Raw genomic sequence first — 13,727 nt, 5'->3', positions numbered from 1 at the left:
AAAACAAATATTCATGTAAATATTAATTAATGAATTATGAATTAAATAAGGGGGGCACAGTGGCTTAGTGGGTAGCATGTTCGCCTCACACCTCCAGGGTCGGGGTTCGATTCCCGCCTCCGCCTTGTGTGTGCGGAGTTTGCATCTTCTCCCCGTGCCTCGGGGGTTTCCTCCGGGTACTCCGGTTTCCTCCCCCCGGTCCAAAGACATGCATGGTAGGTTGATTGGCATCTCTGGAAAATTGTCCGTAGTGTGTGAGTGTGTGAGTGAATGAGAGTGTGTGTGTGCCCTGCGATGGGTTGGCACTCCGTCCAGGGTGTATCCTGCCTTGATGCCCGATGACGCCTGAGATAGGCACAGGCTCCCCGTGACCCGAGGTAGTTCGGATAAGCGGTAGAAAATGAGTGAGTGAGTGAGTGAATTAAATAAGTAATATTTTTAATACCAATTTAAAGTTGCTTAAATCCCTTCATTGTAAGAATTTGAAAACAAACAAACAAACAAAAAACACCCTATGCACTATGTAATAAACTTTAACCTGACTTAACCCACTCTGTCTATTAGATTGTGTTTTTTCTTTCTGTTTGTCAGTGTTTCAGCAGCTGCTCCAGCTGATCGCTCTCTATGGCTCCCTGCAATCTGCCCTACAGCTGCTACAATTACCCTCAGAGAGCATATCTTAACTGGTTACTCCTCACTAAACACAGAGCTTCTCTCTGTCTTCCTCTTCTAGTCTTCTTTCGCTGCTTCCACACTGTATCTCTTTCTCTCTGGCAATTCTGCAAGCTAAACAGAGTCATTGTTGCTGGCCTGAGAGACACCATAAAAAGCAGACTTTGTTCTGTGGTCTTGACTTCTCTCTCTCTTTCTCTCTCTCTCTCTCTCTCTCTCTCTCTCTCTCTCTCTCTCTCTCTCTCTCTCTCTCTCTCTCTCTCTCTCTCTCATTCTCTCGCTGCCCTTCTCTCCCTGTCTGAACAGCAGATGGTTAATGATTCATCGACTGGTTTGGTGTGCAGCACACACGCTTGTGTCAGTGTGCAGCTACTGTGGACGTGATAGTCAGCATGGCGTGTGTATGTGTGTGTGTATGTGTGTGTGTGTGTGTGTGTGCGTGTGTATGTGCATGCTGATGAGCATGTTGGTGAGAGGAGTAATTTGTTTGTGCAATGCTAATGCTCTCAGAAGCAGTCAGAGAATATTAATCATGCTATTTTTATGAATTGTTATCATTTGTTCTAAGCTGAGAGGATTTTAATAAAAGATCTTCTATATTTTACTCGTCATAAATATTCATCAAGTCATTACGAGGTTTACATTAATAAGAATCCACCACCGATAGCTTGGTATCTGCGTGGCACACATTGTACATGTAGCTTCCTTGCAATGCAAAGGTGTTCAAAATATGATGAATTTATGAGACCTTGTGATCCCTTACACTCAAATACACCCTGTATTTTACTGCTCAAAAGGAAATAGGAGCTAAGAGGAGCAAGTGAGTGTATATATAAATATATATGGTAAGCCCAGTTATTATAACTTATTTTTTTGCTGTAGATTGTTAGTTTTTAAGATCACACAATGAAAATGTATGTATTTCCTATTTATATACTGATGAGTTAAACAACATAGAACATGGCACATTTTATATGAGACCAGCCCCCAATTATTAGTTAGTTGCATTAGTTAGTTAGTTTTATACAATTTATAGCTCTGAGAAGTTCCACCCTGTTTTTGATTTCAGTTGAACCTGTAAAATCTGCATTTGTTGTTAAAACAACAAAGATCAGAGTGCAGTCTATGGGAGAATAGCAAACCATTCTGGAGCTGAAAAAATAAAAGAGGGAAAATCATTCAGATGCAATCATTCATTCAGATCCTTGCACTTCGGGTACACTTTACCCATTGAACTGGATGAATGCTTTATTGAGATTTCAAGACTCAGGAAGGACAACTGGTGATAGCCTAGTGGCTGAAGTTTTGGACTACTGATCAGAGGGGTGCGGGCTCGTGTCCCAGGTCCACCAAGCTGACACATCTGGGTGTCTGCTAATGCTGTAAATTTTAACTCTGACATTTGCCTTCTTGGAGAATGAGGAGCTTGAAGTCGTACATCCTTCTAACTCCACAATATGAATGGCAGACTTCAGTGCTCATGTTAGAAATGACAGACAGATCTGTAATCGCAGTAACGATAGTAGGAACTGATGGACTCCAGTGATGAGGGAAGCCATCAAGTTGATGAAGTAGTCCTTATGTAGACCTCTCCTGATTCATTCAGGACATAGAGGCATATTAGACCCAGAATGGCTATGACAGTAAGAGTTTCAGTATCAGTTTATTGACTGTGTAATTTATTTGGAAACAAATTCATCAGTATTGTTGAAAACCATGGCAGATTTTAATGATAAAGTGGCGTAGCGGTTGGCAGACTTGCGTCACTAAGGGGGGCGGTGGGGGTGTGGGGGGTGGTTTGTTCAGACCCTGCCTCTTGTAAACATGGCATTTGTATGTTTTCCCAGTGTTTCAGGAGTTTCCTCTTCATACTCTGATTTGTTTCCCTCAATCAGAAGACATGCTTTGTAGGCTGATTGATCTCCAAAATGTCTGTGTGAGGGAGTGCTGCACTATGGGTCGGATGGGGTGTCCTCAGCCTCGTGCCCCAAGTTCCCTGGCATAGGATCCTGGTTCCACTGACCCTAAGTAGGATAAGTGGTATAGGAAATGGATAGATAAATAAAAACAAATGCAATTTTTAGTGCCTTTTAGTAAGTGTGTGAATCAACAGCTCCATGGTACATTAAAACCTTACTGCTGCAGAACTGGCATCTGATCTTTTATTCTGTGCCTTTTGAACGGAAACCGTCTCTGTGCCTATCTTCTTCCTGCTGCTTACAATAAGAGGAAGTGAGGGGCTGAGAGCAGTGCCACTATATGTGTGTGCGCGCGCACGTGTGTGTGTGTGTGTGTGTGTGTGTGTGTGTGTGTGTGTGTGTGTGTGTGTGTGTGTGTGTGTGTGTGTGTGTGTGTGTGTGGTTATCCATTTCAGGACAGCCTCTTTTGAACAAGATTTGAGAGAGAGAGAGAGAGAGAGAGAGAGAGAGAGAGAGAGAGAGAGAGAGAGAGAGAGAGAGAGAGAGAGAGAGAGAGAGAATAGACTCACAAGAAAGCTCAATATTGCTCAATAACATGTCAGAGTCCAGTTATATTTATGTGGAAATGTCAGTCAGCTTTCTGTCATCACTGCAAAAAAAAAAGATATTCTAAAGATAGATAGCCACATACCAAAGCAATGTCCACCCTCAGCAGCCCCAGGCTACCGTGTCCTGCTGGGTTCAATGGCTAAGCAGATGGAGCTTAAGGCCCAAACCCAGCAGGACACAGAGGATCCAAATCAGTATGGGCAGTTTGGAAGCTGATAACTGATCCTAGATCAGAATTCAAACTCGTTGAAATCTCGTGCAGTTGAATTGCGTGCTATTTGAACTAGATTTGAAACGGATGGCTTTTAGGCATGTCTCCCAGTTTCTTGCAATCAGTCTTGATATTCATTGCTGTGTATCAAATTCTGTCTTTGGTGGTTGCACTAACTAGGCAGTTTAGCTTTAGGGCAGGGTTTCATTTTTAATGAACTGACAATAACCCAACATAGCTGCAAAACAACAAGACATCATCAAGATCCTGCTGTTATCAAAAATATGATGTTGTGCTGTGGACTTACAGGTGTTGTTAAACATGTGCACTTGTGAAATCTTGGACTCCGTATTTATCACAGAAGTGAAACCCAAAACTCAGACAACCATGACATTAGGGACACCAGTGCAGAAATGAAGAAGAACACATCTCAAAATGACCGAATTAAATCACACTAAGTGGTCATGGCATGCTAGTAGATCACACTTATAAATGGCTGATGACATGTTGATGAAATGCACATGTGTAGCAAAGTGGAAAAACCCAACAGAGTAAAATTGTGAAATTTCCTACTGTATATATAAATAGTTCTGAAAGCTACAGTTTTTCTTTAACTGGAAGCCGTTTCTCTTCGTGTTATCTCAACCACAGTTAAAATACATGACATCGTCTGATTACAGCCAAAGCTGAAACAAGAGAATAATACATTCAGAGATTCCATTCCCACTCCACTGAAAGACACAGTTACATTTCACGCTTGTAATGACTTAGTAACTAAAAGCAAAACTAATAAATATGCACTACAAAAAATAATAACACATCTTAGCAAGCTAAAATAATCTGGCCAAGCATTTCAACAAAACAAAAATAAGATTATTAAAAGTATTTCTAGGCATATTTTACTTCAATTTAATTTACTATACTGTTTTTTTTGTTCTATTGGCAGATTATTTTTCTAACTTAAACATTAATTTCTAGAATAAAGCTACAATGATTTTCCAGTAGAATAAGATAACGTAAAGCATAAAATATGTACAATAAAAGTCAAATCTTTACAATAAATCTAAAATGTGTAAAATGTAAAACCTTTCATTAAATCCTTTATTGTGATCTATAATAAGAAATACTAGCTAGATTGGTCTAGATTTAAGATATTGCATATTTATTTTTTATTTTTAATTATTTAGTTATTACATGTTAAATGCAATGTCTTTTTTAGTGCAGTGAGAATATAATAAAATATATGAAGAATATATTATAATAAGAAATATAAGATACTTCCGACTAGACTAGAAGATATTACCACTTGCTGGGATGCACGTCCTCGGCATTATAGTCTATCCGGGTAAATATACAGTAGAACGACATGCTTACAGAAACCTTATAATAATAAGCTCATGATATACAGTATCTTCTATATTTTGCTGCTTGCTGCATGCAATTTGATCTAATTTACTAGTCTGGGCCAAACAGTGATATATGGAAGTTCTTAGTAGATTTGTAAGATTTATTAAATCTGGTTTTGTTCATGATTGCACTCAACATGAATCATAGCAACCCAAAAGTAGCTTGACGTGCATTTGAGACGTTTGCATGCTAGAACAAGTGTAAATGATTTGGTTAATGATAATTGTGGTAAGCATTGTATTTTTTTAAATGCTATTTTTGTTATCAGAAATGAAAACATCTGCACTGATACAGATGGAGCAACTGAAGAACAGATACATGTTTGTTTGAAATCTCTTGAAATAGCAGAATAATACTGTAGTGATCTCAAACATTTCCTTGATTCTATCTGTGTGGAGGTTCTTCAAAATGGTCCTTCATACAAACATGAAGGAATCATTTTCTCGTTAATAATTTTGTTATGAGTATTAAATGTGATTCAGATGCCGATGAGTCATTACACTATACAATTACTTATATGAATTAACAAAATGAACTCTATGTTGCCAATAAAAATACCTTGATTTCACTGCCGTAATAGAGATGAGGAATTAGCAGATATAAACCCGGCTCTAAAGATTACACCCACGGAAGTGAAATTTATTTAATAATTTACTGAAAGTGAGCCAGCTGTTATTCTCTAGTAGAACGATATGGAAAAATTCATGCTTTGTAAGACTACACTTATTGAACCTTCAGAAAAAAAAACTGACACTTTAGTTATGTTCACTCTTCGAACCCTTTGGTACTGGTCGGGTCAAACTGACCTGGGACATCATTGGGATTTGGCATAAAAGTCCTTTTTCTCAATCCTAAACAATATCGATAATATTTGTGATTAAAATGTGCAACTACTAGGTCAGATTTAACAATGAAAGTGTCTAATTTGTGCAACAAAATATACGGAAATAAAGACCTTGGTGCCATAAAGTCTTTTATTTATTTATTTATTTATTTTAACAAATATAGATGATGATAATAATAACAGTCAAAACCTGTGAAACAAAAGATTATTGCAGTCACTGGCTTTGAAATACTGATCTCAGAAAATACATCTGCAAAAGTAGATGATTTACAACAAATGAAAAACACTTAAACACGTAAAAATATTAACTGGGTCATTTTGATACAAACACTACACAGGATGTCTTGATGAAACAGAGTTTGTGATTTTATAGTAAAAATGCTGACTAGACATTCTGTTATTTGGCACAGAGCCTCTCAGTCTGCTGTGGTGCTGACGACAGCAACTAGGCCCAATAAACAACTGTCTACTTGGAGATACATAAATGTGTGATGTCCTGAGAAAACCAGATGAATTCTGGCAAACAGTGAAAAATGGGGGTTTTGGCTGGTTTAAAAAAAACATTATGGGACACACTTAAGATCCTGCCACAGCATCAACTAGCCTGAGGTCTGGATTTATACATGGTCATTTCAAAGCCTTGATTTTTTTCTTTTATAGCCCTTCATATTTTCACTGATGTGTTTGGGATTGTTGTCTTGTCGAATGACGCTTTTTCAGCCCAATCTCAGCTGCTCTAACACATGGTCTCAGTGGTGTACAGTGGAGATTATCATTGTCTCAATGACTACAAGGTCATGTGGCTGCAAAACAAACCCAAATCATGACCTCTTCATGCATCACAGTTGGTATGGAGTGTTTTGCTGAAGATTGTACTGAGCATGATGAACAAACATTTCCATATTTGTCTTATCTTATCAGTCTAAATTTCAATTTGTTTGGAGATGGCTTTATAAACCTTACCAGAATGATGAACAGCAACAATGAACAGCGGCTTGTCTGAGGTCCGAGGAGTTTTGATCATTCAGTAGAGTCACTGATAAAACTGATAAAGCAATTTTACTTGTGGTTTAGAAATGCACTAAATGTGAAAAACATGTATGTAGTCTTCAGAACGGTAAAGAACAGAACATGTAAAAAAATCTATATTATTGTATTTCAACAAATTAAACAGTTAAACAAGTGTTAGCCCCATAAGCAGATGAATACTGTAAGAACAATCCAGACTTTAAACCCTCAGAGAACAAGGACATGCTTCAGCCCTAAAAGCCCTAAACAAAATGTCTTTCCCTTTTGCATTCCTAAAAAGGCTGACAGAGACAAACACAAAGTTAGATGGTAAGTAAAGCCTAGGGCCATGCAGAAAACCTACTGTTTTTTTCACTGTACTGAAGCACCCTGCTGAGCTCCCTGTAGAGTCAGGGATTTGACAAGATCCATGAAGAAGTGCTTTTTTTTGCAACTGAGAGGATGGAAGTAGGAGTTAAGAATGAGGGCACGATAAAGAAAACTTTTATCTTTTTTTTTTTACTTAATCCCAAAACCAAAACATTCTTTATGCTGAAGTACTGTATGAATTATACTGTACATTATAAATGAAATACTTGTATAGTGATATGATGTAATAAAATTTAGATTTACATGTTTCTCTAGTCATCTATTTGTCTCTGCAAAAAGATTATACATGATACTATACTGTCTATTAGATAAACCATATAGTAATAGTAATATGTTATATTCAGCTGAGTGTCACATGCCTTCCATACGGCACTGAGAGCATGTTAACGAGCAAGATCTCGGCGCACTGGGTCAATTTTCCCCCTTTTCCTCTTCAAGCAGGGCACTTTGACAGAATCGGTGGGAAGCTATTTAACCACAGTCTCCAGAAATCAATAAGCTCATTCCTCCAGGCCTTTACAATGTCACACACACACACACACACACACACACACACACACACACACACACACACACACACACACACACACAAACACAAACACAAACACAAACACACACACACACACACACACACACACACACACACACACACACACACACACACACACACACACACACACACACACTTTGAGTGGTCGTTCATGCTGCTGCCTCTGCATTAGGGGAGAGGCATCCTATGTGTTATTCTTGCAGTAATTACCCAAGCTGATATGCATGGCTGGACACATAAGGGTGTTTGCCATCCTGTTGGCACTGGACAATGTGTAAGTGGTGGGGGAAAGAAGGTTTGGTGCCACCCACTGAACAGTAATGACACTGAGGGATGACCACGTTTAAAAGAGCAGCCATGAAAGACAAACCTGATATCTGATTACGAGTCTTTCCTCATATGTTGTTTAGGCCAAAAGTATTGATTAAAAAAAAAAGTACTCCAGTAAGAGTAAACAAGTTGGCTTTCTTTTTCTTTTTCTTTTTTTTTTTACACGCCTATAATTCTTAGCTAAATAGTTTCTATATCTGAGGAAGGCTAAGCAACTAACCAATTGAGCTATGCTGAAGTAAACATCATATTAGCTCCATTATCAACCTTATACAGTATAAAGAAATATTATAGCTAATATTGGCTGTCTAGTTAACTTAGCCCAATGTTGTTAGTTTCATTTGCTCAGTAGGTTCTTTAGCAACAACTAGCTTATGCAAATTCATAAAATTACATAGCTATTTAAGACTCAAGGTACACATTATTCTGAAATGATCAGACTATAGGCTATAGAAGCCCTTAGGTATATTTCCCACCAAAATTTCTACCAGACATCAGTTAAATACAAAGCTAAAGATCTGGCTAGCTTGTCTAGCTCCGTCAGCTAGCTAATGACTTACGTGTGTGTTTTTTTGCATGTTGAATGTTGAACTGTGTAATACTGATATCTCTCTTATTTGGCAGAATTTACAGATCCTTATCATGCTGTTTCCTTTCAAGCTTATAAAACTGTCTCAGTCATTTCTGCTGCTGCTGACTAAGCATTTGGTGCCTGAAGTGTAGACATTTGGCAGAAAACCTCTTTATTTTGATTGGGTCTTGATATTGATTGACCTACAGTCTTTTGGAGTTGTAAAGAAAAAAAAGCATTTTTTTAAATTGCCTTTTGTTGCTTTCCATCACTGTTTATTGCCATTTATAGCTTAAAATTGTTGAGCTGATTAGACAGATTCATTTACGTAAGTATTGGCAGATGAAAGTGAAATGAAAGTTTTATATGTTAAAAATTTTATTGAAATATACTCTTTTGAATTTGTTTATATCTTTAGTAACAGTTTAACAGAGACGTATATAATTTTAAATTATATAAGTATAATTTTAAAGTATATAAGATTTTAAAACATGTTGATATTTAAGAAGAAAGTATAACTATATTGTGAAGCTTGCTGAAAATGGCTTATTTAATAAAAGTCATTTTAAAAGGAGTCTCGGGTGTCCACTCTTTGTTGTTTTCTGTCAAGACTGAGGACCTTTTCTTCAAGTGTGTATGTGTGTGAGTGTGAGTGTGTGTGTATGTGTGTGTGTGTGTGTGTGTGTGTGTGTGTGTGTGTGTGTGTGTGTGTGTGTGTGTGTGTGTGTGTGTGTGTGTGTGTGTGTGTGTGTGTGAAATTAAATTCAAGTGGGAGATATAATGGGATGCTGGTGAGAGAACAAATTTCATACCTGCTATATTTTCATTCCACCTATAATTGTTAAAAAGCATGATATGTTCTTTGGCATATCACTTGTGGTGTAAAAGAAAAAAAAAAAACACCTTGGTACTATGAGTGCTGTTACAGGAACAGTACCATCAGCGTGAGATGTAACTGAGTTGTATTAGCTATATTAACTATATTTTATGTTAATAAGACTAACTGAGTTTTAATATAGTAGTTATTAATCAAATTTGTTGATGAAGTAAAACTGAACTCAACTATAGCAGATCTCCAGAATTGTATAAGGCTAACAATTTTGGCTTCCTGTCCCAATGAAAGATCTGCATCCACCCCCAGCTTAATCCAATCTCATTGAGATTTATGTCAAGGCTAAGAACCCGACTCCTGTAAGACAAACAGGATTAGACTGGGATCTCTTTCTTGCTCTTTTTTTTTTCTCTTTCTCTCTGAGGGGAGTGGGGAGGGTGATAGGAGATGTCTGAAAGGAGGAAGTTGGTGCTGCAATAAACAAGGCAATCAAATGGTAACACGCACGCTGCCTACAGAGTCGGGTACAGATGAAAAAAAGGGAGAGGAGGCGGAGGAGGAGGAGGAGGAGAAAGAGAATGACGGATGGCTGAAAAAGCAAGAGTGTTTGGTCATGCAAACTTTTTTGCTTGTAAACACACTACAGTTTGGTGCACGTAACGATCCGTTTCAGAGAGCTCAGCAGGAGACTCCCAAATGTACGTGGCATTGCTGTGTGAATAGATGGGCACAAATGGCACCCAGCCAGTAAGAGCTGAGCAGTCCCAGGTTGCCAAGGTGACTGGCAACCAATCAGTTTTGGAGACAGAAGCAAGGTCAGCAGGGTTAAGTGGAGCTCGGCAAGAAAGAAATGGTAGAGGGTCCAGGCACTCGAGCCACTAAGCTTTAACAGCCAGAAAAATAGACCCCGTTTCACTCCATCACTCTTCCTCTCTGTCCGTTCTGACTGATACTCGACTCTGTGTATAATACTGGTTACTGCAGAAACTTGCAGCACTGAGACACATCATTAGTCATATGAAAACTCAGCAATCTCCTGAAAATAACCACAAACTCAGACAGTGGGCCATAGCAAGCATCCACACAAACACTACATGCACGCATACAGAAAACAAATGTACTAGTGTGCAGACTGGTTTCGATTTCACATTATACATCTCTCTTGATGGAAACGCTTGTGAATAATGAACATGAGACTTATGATAGAAGTGGTGGATGTTTGACCAAGGCAGAATGGAATAAGAGAGATGAGAGAGATGAGCCAATGACAAACAAGTCCACAGAGACTGACACACACACACACACACACATACACACACACACACACACACACACACACACACACACACACATTAGGATGTCAGATGATGCAGAGGCGCCACTCAGCCTTGCGCCCTGTTGTGTCACTGCACGGCTCTAAATAATTTAGCGTCACTCAAATATTGATATGGAAATCACCACTGAGTGATCTGACAGCATGGAGAGAGGAATAGAGATAGAAAGAGAAAAAGTGAGAGAGAGGGAAAGAGAGAGAGAGGCAGACTCTCACTTGTTTTGCCTCTATTGTGTTCGCTTTCTATGTCCTCGTATGCTCTCGCTCTTCCTGTAAGCAAGCAGAATTGACAAACTATTTTATATGATGCATGCTGTTCCCAAACACGCTAACCGTTTACATGTTGGTTTAATATCAATCATGATAAATAAATCACGGCAATGAGATGACATTTAAACGTGTTATAAAGATATTCAAAAAGCTTTGAAAAATATTTAACACTTCTGAGATGTTTGAATGATTAGAATGATACATATATTATGCATAACACTGAACAGTTCATTGTTATTTACTTCACTTTAAATTAATTATTCCTTAAAAAAAAATAAAAAAGAACTCTCCTTACATTCATAAACTGAATTTCAGTAACCTCAGCGCCTTCTTTTTGAAATATTTTGTCAAGCCACTTTAGACAATTTTATCGTGATGAGCCCACGAGTGCAGTAGCTTTGGAAGTGTAGTGCCTGAGGTAACGGTGTGTCTGAAATTCAATCATAACCTACATTAACAACGTTATTATATTCAGTACTGAGTTCTTTACTAACTGCTTTATGCTGATTAGGGTCAGAGTGGATCCAGAGGATATTCGACTAGCAGTGAGTGTAAGGCTGGAGAATTGATTCTGGATGTGGATAAATTCATGTTCACTCAGGAAGCAGTGGCTCAAGTGTTGTTGTTCAGTGGATCAGGGTTCAAAACCCCAGCAATGCAAAGGTGTCACTGTTGGGTCCTTGAACAAGACCCTTAACCCTCTCTTCTCCATGGGTGCTGTATCATGGCTGGTGCTTTGTTCTGACCCCAACCTCCAAAGTTGGGATATGTGAAGAAAGATTTTCACTGTGCTGAAATGTATATGTGACAAAACAAAGGCTTCTATTCTATTCCAGACAGTACACCTACTTGGATGAGTTTGTGAGGCAGGAGGAAACCACAGAACTCAGAGGAAACCCGCATGGGGAGAAATTGTGAAAAAACAACTTGAAATGGATTTCATTCGAACCTCAGTACCTCAAAGACATTTCGGGCTATAAATAATACCACAGGAATGGTTTCTGTCTGTGTGGAATGAACTATGACTAACAAATCAAATATTACAATATGAAATGAAGAAAGAATCAGTTTCTTGTAATATTGTATTCACGCACTTGCCTGTATCACAAAAGATCTGTCTAAACCTCATCATTTTCTATTGAAGACCCGGCACTTACTAGATGAGCTCATTTTGTGAATTTTGTTTTTCTTTAGTTATAAACCTTCTGTGAGAAATCCAACTAAGAACAACAACATTAGTCTACATATTCCTTTAAAAATAACAGCAGGATGCACTCACCAGCCACTTTAATATGAGCGCACGAAGATAAGGTGAATTTTTCTGATCTTCTATCCTGTTTTTGTGAGCCTATAAATGCTATAGCCTCAAATGCATGTGATCTTTTGTTGTAGTAGCTCATCCATCACATTGTGCATTGTAAAATACTTTTCTGTTCATCACGGTTGTACAGAGTGCTTATCAGAGTTACCATAGCCTTCTTGTCATCCTGAAGCAGTCTGGCCATTCTGTCTTCGAGCTTTCTTGTAAACAAGGCATTTCTGTCTACATACAGTAACTTCACCTCACTGGATGTTGAATCCTATGCGATCAGCAGTTTTGGAAAAACTGTTTATATGTTTATATATGTTTATGTTTATATATAACATAATTATCTTTTGCATGTGATTAAAATTCCTCATAAATCTTGCTGAGTACTATGTTGGAAAAAAAACAAGCTAAATATTGGATGTGAAAATAAACAGTAAATAATATTTAAAAAAAATGTAAATTACCTCCCCACACTGCAGTCTAGACATCTCCTGTTTTGGCAGTTTGCATTTGTTATAAGCACCACTGAATGCAGCTCATGCAGGATTGATTAGGGAGTTTTAGTGTGTGTGAAGATTCTCTTGTGCACTCAGTTTCTGCACCGCTCTCTGCAATCAACTGATAAGGAGTAGCAGGGGAAGAGTTAAATATAACCAAACAGATGGGCTTGCAAAATAGGAACTAAATCAGCATGACAATTATGCATGCACTTATACACATTCACTCTGAGGCATACACACACACACACACACACACACACACACACACACACACACACACACACACACACACACACACACACACACACACACACACACACACACACACACACACACACACACACAGAGTATATAAACACACATATACATTCCCACACATGCAGAACCTCACAGCGACTCTCACCCCCAGGTTCTCACAGTGCCATGATAATCGATTACACCATTACACTTCTGTACACCAAACTACATTTAAAATAATAACACATGCAACTCATCATATTTTAAGATGCACCATAGACTCTATCTTTAATCCGTTGGCTCGAATCGACTTATCAGACATTTTTAAACAAATTAATTATTTTATCACTGCAAGGCTGATACAAAATGAGTCTTGGGGCAACTCAAACAGCAGAAATGGGTTTGATATCACTGTCTACTTTGAAGATATACTTTCCAATGAAAACTTTCCTATCGATAATCGATATATAGCTTCCAGGAGGCTAGGTAAGAACAAAAATACTTGTGAAAAACTACAAATTCCTAAAGCAGAGTGTCTACTTTTACATGAGCTTCATATTAAGCATGTGGAGTGAGACATGACAAAGATGTTAAACGCTAAACATGGACACAACAAAACAGTATCATGCATCAATCGTTTCTATAATATTGTGTGGCAGAATCTGCACACAACCTTGTGTTGAGACTAAAACTTGTAATAAGCAGATTTGTTGTTAAGAATGTGTTGTTGTGTAA

General features: G+C 38.1%; 1 long non-coding RNA gene across 5 annotated transcripts; it reads right to left on the bottom strand.

Annotated features, from left to right (window-relative positions):
- Positions 1–861: 861 nt before the first annotated feature.
- Positions 862–12,915, bottom strand: LOC125145249. Of its 5 annotated transcripts, none has more exons than XR_007143598.1 (5): positions 12,720–12,915; positions 12,226–12,526; positions 10,893–10,946; positions 2,810–7,124; positions 862–2,696 (listed from the first exon to the last, which is right to left on the bottom strand). It is a non-coding gene; the product is annotated as an uncharacterized LOC125145249 (long non-coding RNA). The 5 variants fall into 5 exon arrangements; XR_007143597.1 differs by lacking the exon at positions 12,226–12,526 and adding an exon at positions 11,242–11,376; XR_007143599.1 differs by lacking the exon at positions 12,226–12,526.
- Between the last annotated feature and the right edge of the window lie 812 nt (positions 12,916–13,727).

Source organism: Tachysurus fulvidraco, chromosome 7, assembly GCF_022655615.1.
Source record: "Tachysurus fulvidraco isolate hzauxx_2018 chromosome 7, HZAU_PFXX_2.0, whole genome shotgun sequence".
NCBI classification, from domain to species: Eukaryota; Metazoa; Chordata; class Actinopteri; order Siluriformes; family Bagridae; genus Tachysurus; species Tachysurus fulvidraco.
This window is presented reverse-complemented; position numbering and strand designations above follow the sequence as displayed.